Here is a 16,655-nt window from a genome sequence, read left to right as displayed (position 1 = left end):
CCCAGTGCTGCTGTATTCTGCTGAGTTCTTCACTGAAAAATAATTTCCATTTTAATATTATATACTTTCAGGTCCATCATTTTGCTCTATGTTTGCTGCAGAACTGCTGCAGTTGACCACTGCGAATCTTGACAGAAATAGAATAACATTAATTCTTAGTTATGTTTAAAAAAAAGAAAAAAGTAATGATGGTCATATGTGATCCTAACCACAATGCTTGGGTTTGCATTTACATTCTGGCTTCATTCTGGATTCTACAAGGGTTTGCATATAAGCTTATAATACAAATCACATTACATCTGCAGGGCAAAAAGGCTGCTCTTCCTGTTCTACAGTTTTGGAGAGGAATTCAGATATTTTCTCTTTTAGGAAGTATTAATGGATCCAGATTAGTCTTTTAGCTTCAGGCCAAGATGTGGGAAGCACTCTGTTCTCAGCTTTGTTTAACAAGAAATATGTGTTGCTTATCATTTCTCGGCTTTCATTAGCTTTGGGACCTGCACTGGATGCTCAAAACACAGTGCAATCACATAACGTATATACACAGTGGCATGTTAACACATAATTTAAAATGTAAACTAACACCGCCGCTAAGCACCACTGCTTTTTCAGTTGCTATTGTGCTGGGCATAACAGCAGGCATGAACAGTAATCATCAGCAATTATGTCTCTTTAGTGGTTTGGCTCTTAAAATCTTGATTTCTAAATAATGACTCAAATTTTTTAATGTATCATCCGATGGTACACATTTTCTTGTCACTGTGAAAGGACAACTGTAAGTTATGGAAGCTTTTTTGTGTTCCTGGCCATCCCTGGATGACACAGAACTTGCCAAAGTATTTGATTCTTCTTAGTTCAATGTCAAAGTGTCTTGCAGCTTTCTCTCCTGAATTTTACCTTAGAACTCAAAGCTTCTTTTGAAAGTGAAATCAAATCTCTGTCTCAGTGCCATACTGCTCAAATTCACTGCCCACTGTGCTGCGATAAATTCAGTCCCCTGCGCTGAATGAGACCCCCATGATTAATTCATATGTAGGTACCTCCTTATATTGGCACTTGCATGTTACGGCAGACTACAGCTGGCAGAAATTAACATCCATACCTACACCGGGAGTGACTGATATAGGACAATAATACTGTAGATCATTAATCCAGGACAACAAAGTGTTGAAAATAGCATGACTATATGTGGTAGAAATGTAGTGTTTAGTGTTAGCTGGCATGCATATCTTTCTGCCTTAATTTTCTCTAACCCTTGAGTTTTACTTACAGCTCGAATGTCCGATAGCTCAGGTTTCTTGGGCCTGTACTGCACCTTTTTTTTTTTTTTCTTTCTTTTTTTTTAAAGAAATCTCACAATGTACACACATTTGTGGAAGTATTAAAAACTTTACTAAACCAGAACATGGACTGCAATGGAATATTTCCCTTCTTGGCTCTACAGTTTCAACAGAGAAAAAAGCTGCTGTACTGCTGTAAAATGCTGTAATACACTGGGCTGGATTTGTTGAGAAGAATATTTTGCTCTTCTTCTTTCCTTTGGGTTACATTAGAAGACGATACTTAAAAAAAAAAAAACCCTGTGTGAAACCTGTTCCTCTCTGCAATGCAGTCTCTGTACTTTCTTCGTGGACGATATACAGTCAGACTAAATTAACATACTGTGATCCACAACACATTTTCTCAGGCACATTATCACAGAAGCTTTTGTCATCGGACCTCAAAGGAGAGCTGGATGTAATTTTTTAAATCGATTCCTTGTGCTGATGATGCAGAAGTATAGCTGCAGTATAACGTATACACCTGCAGTAAAAACCGGTTCTTGGTCATTTCTGAATTAGCCACTTTAGAGCTTCTTTATCAGAATGATGATCATGATCACAGAATTATGAGGCCTCTACTGAGACCAATGGAATATATAGTCGCACATTCATCCAGTTGAAAGGGCAAATAGAATGGCAGTGTACAGAATAATCTGTACACTGAAAGTGTTTATTCCACACTGCAAAGCCAGTATTAGGCAATACAACGCAAGTTACTAGACTAGCTGACACATTATAGAAAACTTCTTTTTGCTAAGTTTGATTAGCTCATGAAAAGATCAAGGCAATGTTTGTGTAGATGACAGTTCTCTGTCCATATGAACGTTTAAACAGATACTGCTATCATATCTAATATCTCTGGGTTGCGTTGGGAGGCACATTGGAACAGACATGTTTTCCCATTTCTAATGGAACGAAGCTAATCAGATCTGAGTAAGCCGACTCCCAGCTGTGCAACTCTGTAGAATTTGCAGAGGAGTAAAGTGGAAAAACTTAAATAAAGGGCAAGTCCATCTTGATCACATGCTTCTATGGTCCGGTGGCAGGCAATGAGACAGAAATGTCACATTAGCAATGCCAAGTGGTTTTGTTACACCATATAGACAGCTAAGCAATGTGCCGTGCACTGATTTGGGCTTTTTATTAAACATGGTATTTTAGCTAGTTAAACACCATTCCATGTATCTAGATAGATAGATAGATGGATAGATAGATATCATCAAAGAATATTGTATGATTTATTTTGCTTTTAAAAAATAAAAGATGAAAGTTTTTTTTCCTGTGGACTCCATTAGCAAAGAAGCAAATGCAATGGATGGCAAATCAGAAAGCGCTTCTGTTGGTCTCATTTATCTACTTCTCTTTTGTGATTTAGCTTCTTGATTACTTCTTGTGCAGAGCTTCAGACAACTAGGCCTGCAACATGATTCAGTATTTTTACTTGCTTAAAATGAACTCCAGTGGGTCATTAACATAAACCTAACAAAATTCTTTTTTTTCTGTTGTGCTTTTTTTTAGTTATTTATTTATTCTCTTTTTAACAGTAGTCTGATATACTCCAAATGTACTTATGTGGTGGATCTCCTTCTGATTTAATGTTCAGCTGGTTTGATTTAACAAGTCAACACAGTCTTTATGTACAACCTTCTGTTGTTGTGAGTGGATTTAGTTTTAATGAGGTAATCCATTATGAGGTTTAAAGGTGCATATGGAGTTGTTACATAATGGACAGCTGACTCGGTGTGTGCTGTGGTACAGTGGGGGCTGAGGAGGATGCGATACCTCACTATAACAACTCTCAGTCCACTCCGATAATGCCATTTAATGTGGAGGCTGCGCCCAAGGCACTGACATGCCCCACAGAGTATCAGCCCGCATTGGACGAACTCAGTGGAAACCTTGACTGGCACTTCACCCCTCAGTGATGACAAAAACCCTGTCTGCTTAAGCAGCTATTACTCCACCTGATTGGTAATCATGACATGGAGTGGGGCATAAATCCCTCCGACTGCTGCTGGTTAAGATAGAGGTCTTTGAAGGAACACAGTGATTAGGTGACCTTGGATGGAGGATGGAAAGGGGGCCAAGCGAGGGGAAGCCGGGGGGGATGTACTTTTCTATTATTGGCAGTATAATGACACATTCTTATGCAAATGACATTCACATATAGGCTACACTCAAACTCGTTACAACCACAGAGCCTGAAAAAAAATGTGTTGAACGATTTTTCACAGGAGTGTGGTTTACAATTGACTTCAAAGGTCCAATCAGCCACATAATATAATGCATTTTATTTGCACAAATTGAGATGCCAGAGGTTCATCCTATTTGCCCAAATTCATTTGTGGTGTTGTGTGAACGCTGTGGCCCTAACAAGCAGTTTCCCTGCGTTTTCTGGGACACCAGAACATTGAGTTAAAGCTCCCAGATGTTTAAATTGGCACACCTTCACAGGGTTTAGTGTGAAGGTTAGGTGAGGTTTTAATAGGCTTTTTTTCTCTTTCTGCATGGCTAAAATGTACATTTTTTTTCATCTGTCATTTAGTTGACAACTGCTTTCAGTTGCAGTCAAGTCTCTTCAAACTACATACAAATAACCAGGCTTCAGACTGAATTGCAAGTCCAGTTTTGCGTGCAGATGATATGTTGGTCCTTAGGCTTCCGTTCCTGTGGAGAGCAATTGAATCCAAATACAATTTATTAAAAATGTCAGGTGACACAATATAAAGAGTGAAAAAATCCATATAGAGTGGATATCGGGGATAATGGATTGACAAACGCAGGACTTTCACCCAGGAGATTGGTGAAACAAAAAGTCGGCGTTGGCTTGTCTTAACTTTCATCCATAAGCTAATGGACTTAATGCATTTAACTTAGTTTTACTAAACTGAGGAAGGTCTTGTTAGAATTATATATATATAGTATGGCATGTCGTTCAGGAAATTAATATTTGAATAAACGGCATGCCATAATATAGCAATTCATTTATTTATAAATAGCAATTTTCCTGGTTCCATATGAAGTGTGCCTGTTGCAGATGTAACGTCAAACTTGGTTTCTGTGCCAAATAAAGAAACTTCTAAGAAATAAATGTTCATGTCAGTCAACTTGTTTACAGACAGATATGTGGACTTTTTAGGTTCTGATATCTCAACTGGCATCACAAATTGCAGAAGTGTGTCAACACAAGCGGTAAACATAACACAAAATCTTCTGATCTTGGGAGGCAGAGATACTAAAAATCAGTCCTATTTATAGGCTCCTGCTAGTACAGTGAACTGTACACATAAAAATTGGAGACATACATGCATACGTGTTATCTAGTGAGAGATGTGGTTGATTTTTTTTTTAGTTCTATGAGTTTTGATGCTGGAATACCAATGAGCAAAGTAAAATGCTGTCACTCAGAGGTAGTTACATGCTGTTCTTCAGAAGAACAGTGTGAACAGCAGCCAGCAGGGTAAACAAGGTGGTTTTTAGCAATGTAGAAAGTATCAAAAGGACAATCTTAACAGAAAAGTTGCTATTTAAACACTTGTAACTGCAGTGTGAATGTGTCTGTGTTGACAAGGTGTGCTTTGATCACACTTTGGAATTGCATATGTATGTGTTTTTTCAGCAAAAGAACTGTGCCAGCAAAGAATTAAAAATCTGGATCATCATAATAACAAATAATCGGGTGAAAATAACTAAAATGATCCTTTGAGTTACTACAAGATTAGTTCATGTTGCTAATCCACCTGGTAATTATTTCTCAAATATGGTCAAAGCTGTCATGCCTGGGTTTTAGTTATGCTTTGTCTTTTGATTTCTGTCCATGTGTCATGTTCCATGTGTGTCTTGTGCTTCCATGTATTATGTTAAAGGTTTTTGTCATGTCCTGTTTTATTTTGAAAGCGTCACTTCCCCTGTGTGCCCTGTTTTCATGTAGCTTTGCTTTTAGTTTTCCTGATTGCTTTCTCCCTCCTGATGTGTGTCACCTGTGTCTCGTTATCATGTCTATTTAGTCCTTGTCTTCCCAGTCACCTTTGTCTGAGCGTTGAATGTATTTTGTGTCATGCCAGGAGCTTTTTTGCCTTGTCTTCCCAGCCCATGCCATGCCAGGAGTTTTTTCCCACAGTTAGTCATAGTTTCCGAGTCACAGTAAGTGTGAGCTTGTTAAGTTAGGTTTTGTGTTCTTTAATTTAAAGACCTTAGACTCTGCATCGGGGTTCAGTATATTTCTGCGTCAGCGACGCTGACCCATGTTGTCAAAGGCCACTTTTTAATTGCCCAGTCCTCAAGATCAACCTGTCTTGCATATTTCTCCTCCTTGTTCTTACACATCAGATCCAATTAAGAGCTACACATTAACCTGATTAATCAGACTAGGTGTGAACGAGCTTGGTTCAAGAGCACGCACAAATACATTTAAAACCACTGCTTGTGGAGTTAAAGGGCAGTAAAAAAAGCATACAGCTTAAGACCATAACTTATTAATTATTCATTGTTTACCGGTGCAGGGAATTAAACAAAGCAGGAGGCAAAGCTACCAGTGTATGCTGGAACTTTTCATATGGTGCTCCTTTTTAATAACTTGTTGACATGCACCTTCTGTTGTAGAGAAAATAAAAGTGACCTCACTCTGTGGTGAAGGTCAGACACCATCTGATGAAGGCCCCAGAGTCTTACAGCATTGATTTCTTACCAATTTCATGGTAAGAAAGCAGACTCGTTCAGTTTTGCCATGGGGGGGACGGCCCAGGATACGAGCTGCCATTTCCCCAAGCTACCTCTATCACAAATTCTGTACACACAATTACTTCTCCCTATCAGTACATCATTACTCTTTTTTCAGCTTGCTAGCTTGCTACTTTGAGTTGACTTAGTGATTTCTAAGAGTCTTGTTTAATAGAAAAAAAAAATCTAGGAGGAAGAGATGTAGCGTGCTGCAGAACTGATGTGCACATATAACCGGGCGCATGTGTCCTGAAGTGCTGTGACATTCTGAAATCGTTCATCAGTGAGCAGTCACGGCTCTCTCTCTAGTCTCCATATTCTGATCAGACTTGACGTGGATGGCATTTAAGTCTAAATACCACATGGCATATGTCACTTGTAGAGATACGCTTGTAATAAAGATTCATTATGCAGGTGTGAGGCATCATTGGGATGCATCACACTACACTGGATCTTTTGGCAGATTAAAGATATGAAGATTAAGGGAGAGACTGCATTATACTGTTGTTATACTTAATAACCTGCTTAGTTTGGCTCATAGCCCCATACTCATCCATAATGCATATGACCTGCAGCTGGCCAGGACGCCAAGTCTGCTCTGACAGTGTGAGGGGGGTTTAAAATCACTAATCTATGTGCATGTATGTGGATGGTGTGTGTGTGTGTGTGTGTGTGTGCGTGCGTGTGTACATGCAGGCAGAAACTCTCCAAGTTCATTAGAATTTTTGTGCCTCAGTACATTTGTCCACAATAGCTTGTGAAACATTTACATGTGATGTATTTTTAACTTGTACGATTTATGTTACACAATCTATGTATCTTCCTGCAGAATATTCCACCCTCATATACCAGGACTGCTTTATATCACCAGTCTGACATCAGTGCTTTCGCAAAGTTATTTTGTTATGTTAGGTGTTTTGATTTACTTTTTTGCAGCACCCACTTTCTCTTCACCCATTCTGTCAGATAGTTATTTCACACATTTCCCAAAATGCTTTTAAAAAAGATCAAAGAGGATGAGGGTGCGACTTTTGGTTTTACACGGAGGCCCTCATGTAGGTGGAGAGCATGAAAGCAACAGCAGCAGTGATGTTACATTATAGCAGGATTAAATATAGAAAATCAAGAGCTGCTTACTCAAGACAAAAGTGCCTTGTTGTGTCGTGGTCTGCTGAGGCTGTAGTCAATGAAAAAGAATGTGATATTTCTGTCTTTAAAAGAATAGCTGAGCTTTTAGGGGAATGTACTTATTTGTTGTCTTGCCGAGAGTTAAAAGAAACTGTGAATATCGGTTTCATATATGAATGTATGGTAAATATGAAGCTACAGCCAACATCTGGTTAAAACAACTAGCTTTCCTGTTTGAAGTTAACAAAATTTACCCACTAGAAGCTTAAAAATATAATATATATTTATATAAAATATATCTAATTTGTTTTAATCCAAAACAAAAAAGCAAAGGCAAAACATGAAATTGTGGTTTTACTCAAGAATGGCAACAAAAATGTAACAGAAGTCTGTTGCAAATAAATCCTGACGTGCATAAAGCATGTAATAAACTCAAACTCAAACTCAACTCAAAATAAGTCTAAAATAAGGCTAACATTTGTTTGCTGTCTGTTGCTAAGAAATAAAATTTAAAAAATTAACAAAAGTAGCTGGTATACATCAGCAACTGCTGTTTTTTGGAAATTGGCTTTTGGTTAATTTTCCCACTTTCAGGAGTTAGATTTTCTGTGTATATGTTTGCAGATGCATTCAACTGCTCTTTCCTCTCTTTTCTCATACTGGTTGTTGGGTGACCTTGAACACCCTGAATGCAACATAGGTCTAATGGACTATCACTGCCCTGACAAGTGCACACACAGCTTTCTATGTAGAGCGGAGCAAGTTGGATGAGCTGCAAATAGCTTGTTGAAGAACCAGCTCGTTCTCAACCTGCAGCTGTAAGATAGGCCAGACTGAGGAATATCCTCAACTCTGCTTTTTTTTCAGCTGTACAACACAGATGAAGTTTAATTCACCACTCTGAGCTGTTTACTGCACTGCTGCTTTTACAGCACAGGTTTTGTTTGAATAGGCCTGTGGCTTACGATTTATCCACTGAACCACACTGTGAACTGTGTGTCTGATGCAATTCAGGGGATTGTAATGCCTTAGTGGTTGGTAGCTTACCTCATTGGAATATAATATTGTTTAGAAAGGTAAATGAAGACCTAAGCTCTCATGTAATTCAGAGTTTAATAGAAGTGAGCAAACAGAGTGGATGCTATATTGCAAAATGCAAAATGGAGAGATTTGTTGTGCTGTCCAAGTGCCCATGTTGCAGTATAGCAAATGTCTTTAGTAATTGGGTCAACGTGGTAGAATTCATACCTCATCTCAAGAAAAAAAAATTGATCAAAATGCATGTTGTATGCTGTGTTATCTGGTCTTCCTTCAGTAGGCTCGCAAACTATCTTCCCCCTGCCTCCAAATAACTCTTTGTTCCTCTGAAAATCTGGCACATTTCAAAGACTCAATGGCTTTAATGAGCCACAATGTTGTGGCTGTTGGGTGTCAGGCATGAACCTCATGATAATGCGCCCGGCTGAGTGCCACTAGTGTTTCCCACTGTTATGGTAATGGCGCATTTTTTTCAGATTTTTTTGTTTTTTCCTCCACTAACTGAAGGTGGCTATTGCCTTTCTTTGTACTTGCTATTCCTGCCATAGTGCTCATTTGATGTTTGTATAGAGTTATCTGCAGAATACATAGTGCTGGGTAATATTACACCTTTATGTATCTCATGCAAATAGAGCAGTATATGGAAGAGGAACAAACGAAAACAGGGCTGTTGCTTTCTCTCAGTTGTGTGTTTGTCCCACTATTGTCCCCCATTGCAGCAGCAACAGTGCAGTGATGTCAAGGAGAGACTGTTTGGAGAAGCAGAAGGGAACGATGAATTAACATAAGAGGTCATTTGGTCGCCTCATATTTGGCCTCTTAGCTTTCAAGGTGATGTGGCATGAAAGGAGGTAAAACATCAATAGGTACCCGCTCTGCTCCGAGGTGCATGGGCAGTTTCTTTCATGGTTTCCATCGCCAGCTGAGGACATAGCCCTTCTGTCACCGACCCCCTGCTTTTCAATGGTAATCAATTCAGCTTTAAAGGCGATTTCCCTTTACAGACTTCAGCAAACTGAACACTGCCACTGCCAACCTCAAGCCCAGAGTGTGTTTATTGATGCCTTGCTATTTTTTTTTTTTCAAGGGAAACATAAGTGTAGTGGGTATATTCAGGGCTTAGTTTTCATTTGTTATGTGCTACAAATGTTATGTTCTTAAAAAATGTCTTTTAACTTGATTGTGACATAACATTAAATAATTAGTAATAATAATTAGTTCTGAGTAGACACAATACAATCAAATCATGTACAGTCTGTCATTTTATTTAAGGTGAGTGCTATAATACTATTCATTGCAGTATACAATGAGGTCGACAGCATGTTTTGCTGAAGATCACAATCTTCTGTTGCTTGATGATGGTTAAAAGAAGAGTATTTTTAGCTTTAGCCAAGTAACCGGGCTTTGCACAAAAGCAATCTGTGTTGATGATGAAGTTCACAGTGCTTTGGTACACATTTGGCAAGATACTTTTTTAATGTTGGCGCACATGAACCTGTTTTTCATGCAGTAGGCTGCTTTGAGTTTCCCCTTCCCTCACTCAACATGACGTGCATTTTAATTTTTATTTCTTTAAAGTTTTGATGACTTTGGTGTGCAATTTTAAGAATGTCCCCCCTTTAAAACCTGAAAAAAGAAAACAGGCTCTGAATATTTCAAAAGAGACCTTGATTTAAATTGTAAGATTTCAGATATATTGCATCAGTGGGAATAGGAGAGGCAGAATGGATGAGATGTTTGACCTTTTCAGATTTGTCCCTGGGTAGTGAATTTGCTGGAGGGTGGCAGGGCAGGGAGCAGCGGTGCGTTGAATTATCACTCTCACTGTTCAAATGCTGCAGACCTGATCTCCCACTTGCTCCACTCCCACCACTAATGGGTTAGGAACACAGTGGGGAAAAAGGTGAAGATAGCGAGAGAGAGTGGGAGGGAGAGTCAGAGCCTGTCTGATTGTCTGTGGGTTAAGCTTAGAAACAAATTACCGTTTTTGCTCGTCGCTGAGGAGAAGCAGAGGCAGGTCACATTGTAGTGTCAAATCCTTAGCAAAAGCCTGTGTCATTCTGCAGAATGATCGAGCTGAGTCTCTGACAGCTACCCATAAGAAACATGTCAACACTCTGACGGATGCTTGCTATATTGAAAAGCTATGATGACTTTTTAGTTGACTGGGCATTCATTGAACTCCCCCAGTCCCACCATCAAATGAAAGCAAAACACCAAGGAGGCAAGAAGATAAGAACAAACTTGCCAAATTGCTTTGTAATAGTTTGCCAGGGAGCGAAGGACATCATGTCTTTGTTAGAGGAAAGGAGTTGTCAAAATCACAAAGCCTGGGCAGCATCTGTGTCGTCTGGCTTTTTGCCAGCTTTTTCAAGTTGTGAGAGAAAAAAATGCCTCCAGTTCTGACAAAGAGTTGTGCTTTGCAAAAGATGTGCCACCGATAACTTTGCTTATGCCAAAGCCTCTTCATCAGATCCATGTACAGAATATGGTCCTGAAGAAGGTCAAAGTCAAGCCATCTTCTCTCCACTCACTCTCACTTCCAGCAAACATAAACCAGCTAAACACATGATCCACTTTCATCACCTCATGCTGCATCTTTCTGTCTCTTTCTCTTTCCACCCTTTCTTCATGCCATCCGAGAAGCCAGCTTTTGTGACGAAGGGGAGTTTCACTGTCTTGACAAGGAAACCTGCATCCCCGAGGCCTGGCTCTGTGATGGCGAGCCGGACTGCCCCGATGACTCGGACGAAACCGACCAAATTTGTAAGTCACTCATTCCATCCGTTCCTCACTAATGCAAAACTTCCACGTGAAATTCTGTCACAGCTCCTCATTTGTCAGTGTCACTTTTACAGTGTAAGGGTTAACATGCATTAAGTGATTCTCCACCAAAAAGGTAGCCTTTTTTTTTTTATCAAAAATCTTGAAAGTTGTCAGAAACCTGTGGTTTGCTCTATCACAGAGACCAGCAGCTGTGTTCATTCTGAAAACATGAAGCTCACTCACATCTTGTTAGTAGCTGCCTTGGGGCCAGGCTACAAATGATACAACGTGTTTTACCAAACTTAGGTGAAACATGAGTGTTTGAAACTTACTTTGAACCCAGCTGGAAATCAGGATTGTGAGGATCTTCCTGCAAGAATGGTTTGAAAGGTTTCTATGGACATTTAACTAGCTGTATTTTGCTATTTGAAAAATGGTCTGCATGGTGTCACACTGTAACTGACAAAAAATTAGGTTGACCGGAGCTGCTCTTCTCCACAGACTGAACAGGGAATGTGAAGATTCTAAGGTTTCCTGTCCTAGTCCAAAGACATGCAAGCCATAGGTGAACTGGAAACTTCAGGAAGAACATTGATGTTTTTATTGGTATAACACTGTCACCTGACACTGTGTTTGCGTTGCCCTTTAAGATGAGCATTTTAGTATTTCCATTTCTGCTTTCTATAGCTTGTTGTAGAAAACCATTTAACTCATGAACATTGAAACTGTTTCTCGTATATCATGCATTATGTTCCCTAGTGTATCTAGTGACACTCTTATTTTAAACATAGTCTTGTCCTGAGGGGAATCCAATGAGGTTTTCTGGTACCATATCTAAATATGGCAATCAGCAAGTCAGTGAAGATGTGTTTTTACCCAAACTTTACCCTAGTAGTACCTTATAGGACTCGCACTTTGTTTTAAAGAACATAGCAGCCTGATTTGCAGAACAACACTATTTTATCTATTAATGTGCTGTGATGATTGAAATGCTTGTTCTGTGATGTTGTTTCAGTGCAGCAAAATGAAGTTTGCCTCCTCTCCTGTACATTGAATTGATCGAATGTGTATAACATCAAACTGTGATGAAAATTCCAGGCTGACTGCTAGGCTCATACCCGTTTAATCCCCACATTGACCCACCAACTGTAAACACATTTTATAGGTTAGCTGCTGAAACTGTGACAGGCCATCACATACAGCCTATAGATGAGTGTGTTTCTTAATCCGTGCTTGTTCAAAATCTTTATATGATATGTACTATCGTGAAAAAAAAAATGACTTTCTTGCAGTAACATAAATGAAATGTAGTTCTAGTAAACTAGTAGCAACATTCCAGATATCAAAAACTGACAGTTTCTGATTGACATTGAAATTTTATTCAAGAATTTTATTCAAGAATATGAAAATCTTATTATTATTATTATTATTTTGTTGATTTCCAAGAGTTTGGTTTTTATACAAAAACATTTTTGGACTGCCACTTCCAAGGACAAGGCAGCACAAAAACAGCTAATCATTTTAGACTAAAACAGAATTATAAGGAGTGCTGTATTATTCAGTGAACAAGCAGAAGTGCTGTATTGTGCTGTGAAGGATCTGCTAGGCATATCCAACTGCAGTCATGTGAACCTTCATCCGTCCTTCAAATTGAAATAGGTTGTGGCATGCATGCTTGTGGGTATTATTTACACACTTCAGATGCATGGATTTCCATTAATGGATCAACAGTGGAGCAGTTTCACATTATTATGAGCTGAATTAGTCTATGTAAATCACGATGAGACTATCACTGCTACACAATCACAGCCAAAAACGGCAGGAAACCAAATTATTAGCATTCACTTCAGGTTCATCATCATTGGGATTTATCGGGTATAATTAGGGCTTTATAGTTTTGGCAGTAGCAGACAAACATAAATCGGCCACAGTGCACATTAATTGTTAATTCTGTCATTTGCAATAGATCATTTATCAAGTAGGATACTTGTGGTAGGCAATGATTGTTGGAAAAAAAGATGGAGGTCTCTCTGATTATTTCACAACTATTTTACAGTCAACAGCTGTTAACATCTGCACGCCTTCTTGAATACTGACCAGCGTATGAATGCAACAGCGTGTTGGTTTCTTGAGTGGGTTGGTGCATACTGTGATAATGCAGCACAACATTGTGACCCTAGAGAGAAAAGAGATGGAAGGATGGTTCATCTTTTCTCAAGACTGTTGAAAAATGAGCTGCTCCAGATTTTCCTCATGGCTACATGCATCAGTCCACCTCTAATGCCTTTCATATTATAGAATAAACATTTAAGTTAATTATGTTAACATGCTATTAATGCCCCTCTGTCATTTGACTTTCACTTTGTGAAACATGTTTTAAATATAATAGATATATATTATAGCCTTTACATGGTTGCTGTAGGCCAAGTCGTATAATCTCCACAAGGCTATTAATTATCACTTCGATTAATGTTGGCTCCATTTTATTTACTGTGCCTGCAGGATGAAGCCCTTGCATATTCATCTGAGGAATTTGGCACAGCTCATTATCATGGATTATGTATTGATAGAAAGAGGAATTAGATCAGCTTTGCCCTGCAAACAGAAGATGGGACTGGAATTTATTCTGCCTTTTTAAGTGATAGCAAAGGCTGCTGTGAAAACCAGTAAAAAAGATCCTTCATACAGGATGATGTGCTGAGAGAAGCCATAAAGGATTGAAATAAATGTGCAAAAAATCATGATGTAAATCCATCAATACTTTGATTTCACTGTGAATATTTGGGGCATTTAAAAGAGGAATTTATGATCTTACTTGCTTACAAAAAGCAAGGCAGTACATTACAGTCTTTGGTGCCATTGTTGGCCTCCCTTCTCACTGCTCTGCCTTGTTCAGTGAGATGTAATCACTGCATCTTCAGGACCTGTGAGGTGGAGGGAAGAGAAGGTGGCCTTGGATTGCCATACCTAGAGAGTAGAAGCAGGCACCGGTTTATCCGCTCTGCTGCAGGCCTCACGGGACTGGACAGCTGACGACAGGGAAACAGCCTACCTTCAGCGAATAGCTAGAGAACCCCTCGCAAAATGGCACTTCTCCAACTGTGTGCAGTGCAAGCAAACATTTTATGTGCAATAGAGTCAAACATCTATTATAATCACATGCTTAGTTTTTGCAATATACTTACAAGGGCGTCTAAATGTCAAGCCTGTCTGGGGACATGCAGCTCGGCTGTTCACTGTGCATTTGAGATAAAGTGGGACAGCCATAATTCACTTTCTGTAAATATCTTTCCCAGTATAATTTTATGAAAACTGTGGGTGCTAATGGCTGTCAGCATGCAGTGCTCTCCCTGTACTGATGCTCCATGCTTGCAAACACAGTCTTAGAACTTAAATCCTTCATGAATCCTTCAGGAAAGGATTTCATGGACTTTTGGCTCGTCTCAGTAGTGCTGCCATGAGGAGCTTTGTGAATCTGGTGGACGTGGAGACCAGTGAATCCTTTGATTGAATTGTCGCTCCCATAGGAAGAGACAATAAAAGGGGTCAGCAGCTGACTTCAAAAACATGGTCACAGAAGCTGTGTTTCATGACTGCAGCTTGGCTTGACCCAATCAACACTACCGCTGATCTCAGTGTCCTCAAGGCACAGGGGAGGAGAACTGTTCAAAGACAGCTTTCTCTGGGGCTCTTCCATTTATTTCTCTTCAACGACAGGGGAGGGCATGTCTCCACAAGCCTCCCTCTAAAGTCCCCAGATCCTCTATACTGAACTCATCAGTATCCTACAGAGAGCTTGAAAAACAAGCAGCATGATCATCCAACACGGGGGCTCAGGATCTTTATCTCATGGTAATGCTACTGAGTTTACTTTAGTTACTGATTTTTTTGTACCTATGGAGAATCTAATGCCATCCTTTGTAAAAGTGGTGAAGGCATTTACCTGAACATGTCGCCAAAACCTACTGACACTTGTTCTGTGTTCTGTGTGTTTAAGGCAAAGGGAGCTCCAGATGTTTATGACTTTATTTGCTAGCTAGTTCATTTTAACAACTTTGTAAAGTAACAATATGTCAATGTTGTGTTTACGCTTGTTTTGCTGTCCTCAAATGACCCATAATAACAAAGATTATCCCTTGGTGTCTAAAAACAATTTATCATCAGTGAAGTGCGTCATTATAAGATAAGCCTTTATTGATCCCCAGAGGGGAAATTCAGGACTTCCTTTACTGAAACATGAACTTCAAAAAATTGATCTTAGATGTTGAAGAACAGCAGATATCGAAGCGCTTGTCAGGGGCTACGGTTTGTGTGTAACAGCTTCACAAAAGCTTTGTGACTGTTGTTTTAGCTCTGTATGAACATTCAGTGAGATCATTTGAAAATCACAGCTAAATTCTTCTAACTAATAACGTAATTCTGATTGTGAATTACATTCCTGAAATGTTAAACTCACATTGCCATTTAAACATTTGAAAGTAGCTGACAGAGCCCCTCAGGAAACACGGCTTAGAAGTGCACAGAATATTTGATCTGTCTGCCTGTGATGAAGCTGCAGTAACTATAGTCAGTGTATTTCAGGCTGCCTATCAACATCCTGCAGGGCATTTTATCTCACAAGTCCCATATTGAAATAAATGTATCACAAATGTGTCTGGTTCCCATGAGAATCGGCGCCAGCAGGATGGAGGTTTAGGGGGTAATGTAGCGTAGCACCTTGTTATTGAGCTGAAGGACAGGGCCTTTTGCATTATGTAACATTTATTTTCCCTCCTCTCCATCTCTTCTTGCTGACGTGTAAGCCTTCTGTTGACTCATCGAAATGTTGACTCAAAAAAAAAAAAAATTAAAGTTAAAAAAATTCATGTAACACGGCATTATTACAAATGCAGCAAGTTTACGTTAAATCATCACTTCTGAGCATCACTTGAGAAGAATTAGAATTAGTCACCGAGACCGCCAGGCTCTGCAAGAGCCTGAGAACATTACATCTGCATGATTCTGCTCTCACATTGCTGTCTTCTCTTCAGATGATCTTCAGTTATTATCTATTATCAGTCATTATCTCTACAACATTTAATGTGACTGTGAGTGCAAGTGCAACTAAAGTGAATTATGTTTGGTCTCTCTGCCCTGCATCTGACACCTGGATTTGATCTGGCATCAAACGCAGCACGCTGTCCTTTGCTATCCACATATTTAACCTGCCACACATGTATCTTGTTTGGAAACACTGTGATTGGCTGTTTTTGTTTTTTTTTTTTGTTTTTTTTTGTTGCTTTTTGCAGCAGGAGGCATCGGGCTTTGAAATAAGACTTTAATGATCTGTTTCTTTCCTGCTCCTTCCTTTACATTTGGAACAGAACTTATGTACACTTCCTCAGGCATGTGCCATCTGTTTTAGCAGTAGCTTCAGTAGGCGGGGAACAGACACAACAAATATTGCGTGTACTTGTGTGTCTGTGTGCTTGGAAACATTCATTCCTGTGAAGGCAGCGTATACTCTAAAGCCACTGTGATTAAGACCGTATCTTCTGTCAAAATGTCATAGCTGTTTCAAAGAAAGGCCATCTTCTTTGCCCTTAACAAATGATTTGCTCCCATTCAGTCCTCTCTCTCTTGGTGCATTACCCCTGTTTCTGCTGTTTGACGCATTTTTGTATGTTTTAGCATTTGTCTTGG

General features: G+C 39.4%; 1 long non-coding RNA gene across 1 annotated transcript in view; it reads left to right on the top strand.

The window, feature by feature from the left end:
- The window catches only part of LOC124067262, a 65,768-nt gene extending 52,046 nt beyond the window's left edge, over positions 1-13,722 (top strand). Inside the window, exons 2-3 of the long non-coding RNA XR_006844732.1 lie at positions 10,854-10,973; positions 13,476-13,722. This is a non-coding gene — a long non-coding RNA (uncharacterized LOC124067262). The remainder of the gene's footprint in view (positions 1-10,853; positions 10,974-13,475) is intronic.
- The last annotated feature ends 2,933 nt before the right edge of the window (positions 13,723-16,655 follow it).

The sequence above is a fragment of the Scatophagus argus genome, chromosome 11 (genome assembly GCF_020382885.2).
Source record: "Scatophagus argus isolate fScaArg1 chromosome 11, fScaArg1.pri, whole genome shotgun sequence".
Taxonomy (NCBI): domain Eukaryota; kingdom Metazoa; phylum Chordata; class Actinopteri; family Scatophagidae; genus Scatophagus; species Scatophagus argus.
This window is presented reverse-complemented; position numbering and strand designations above follow the sequence as displayed.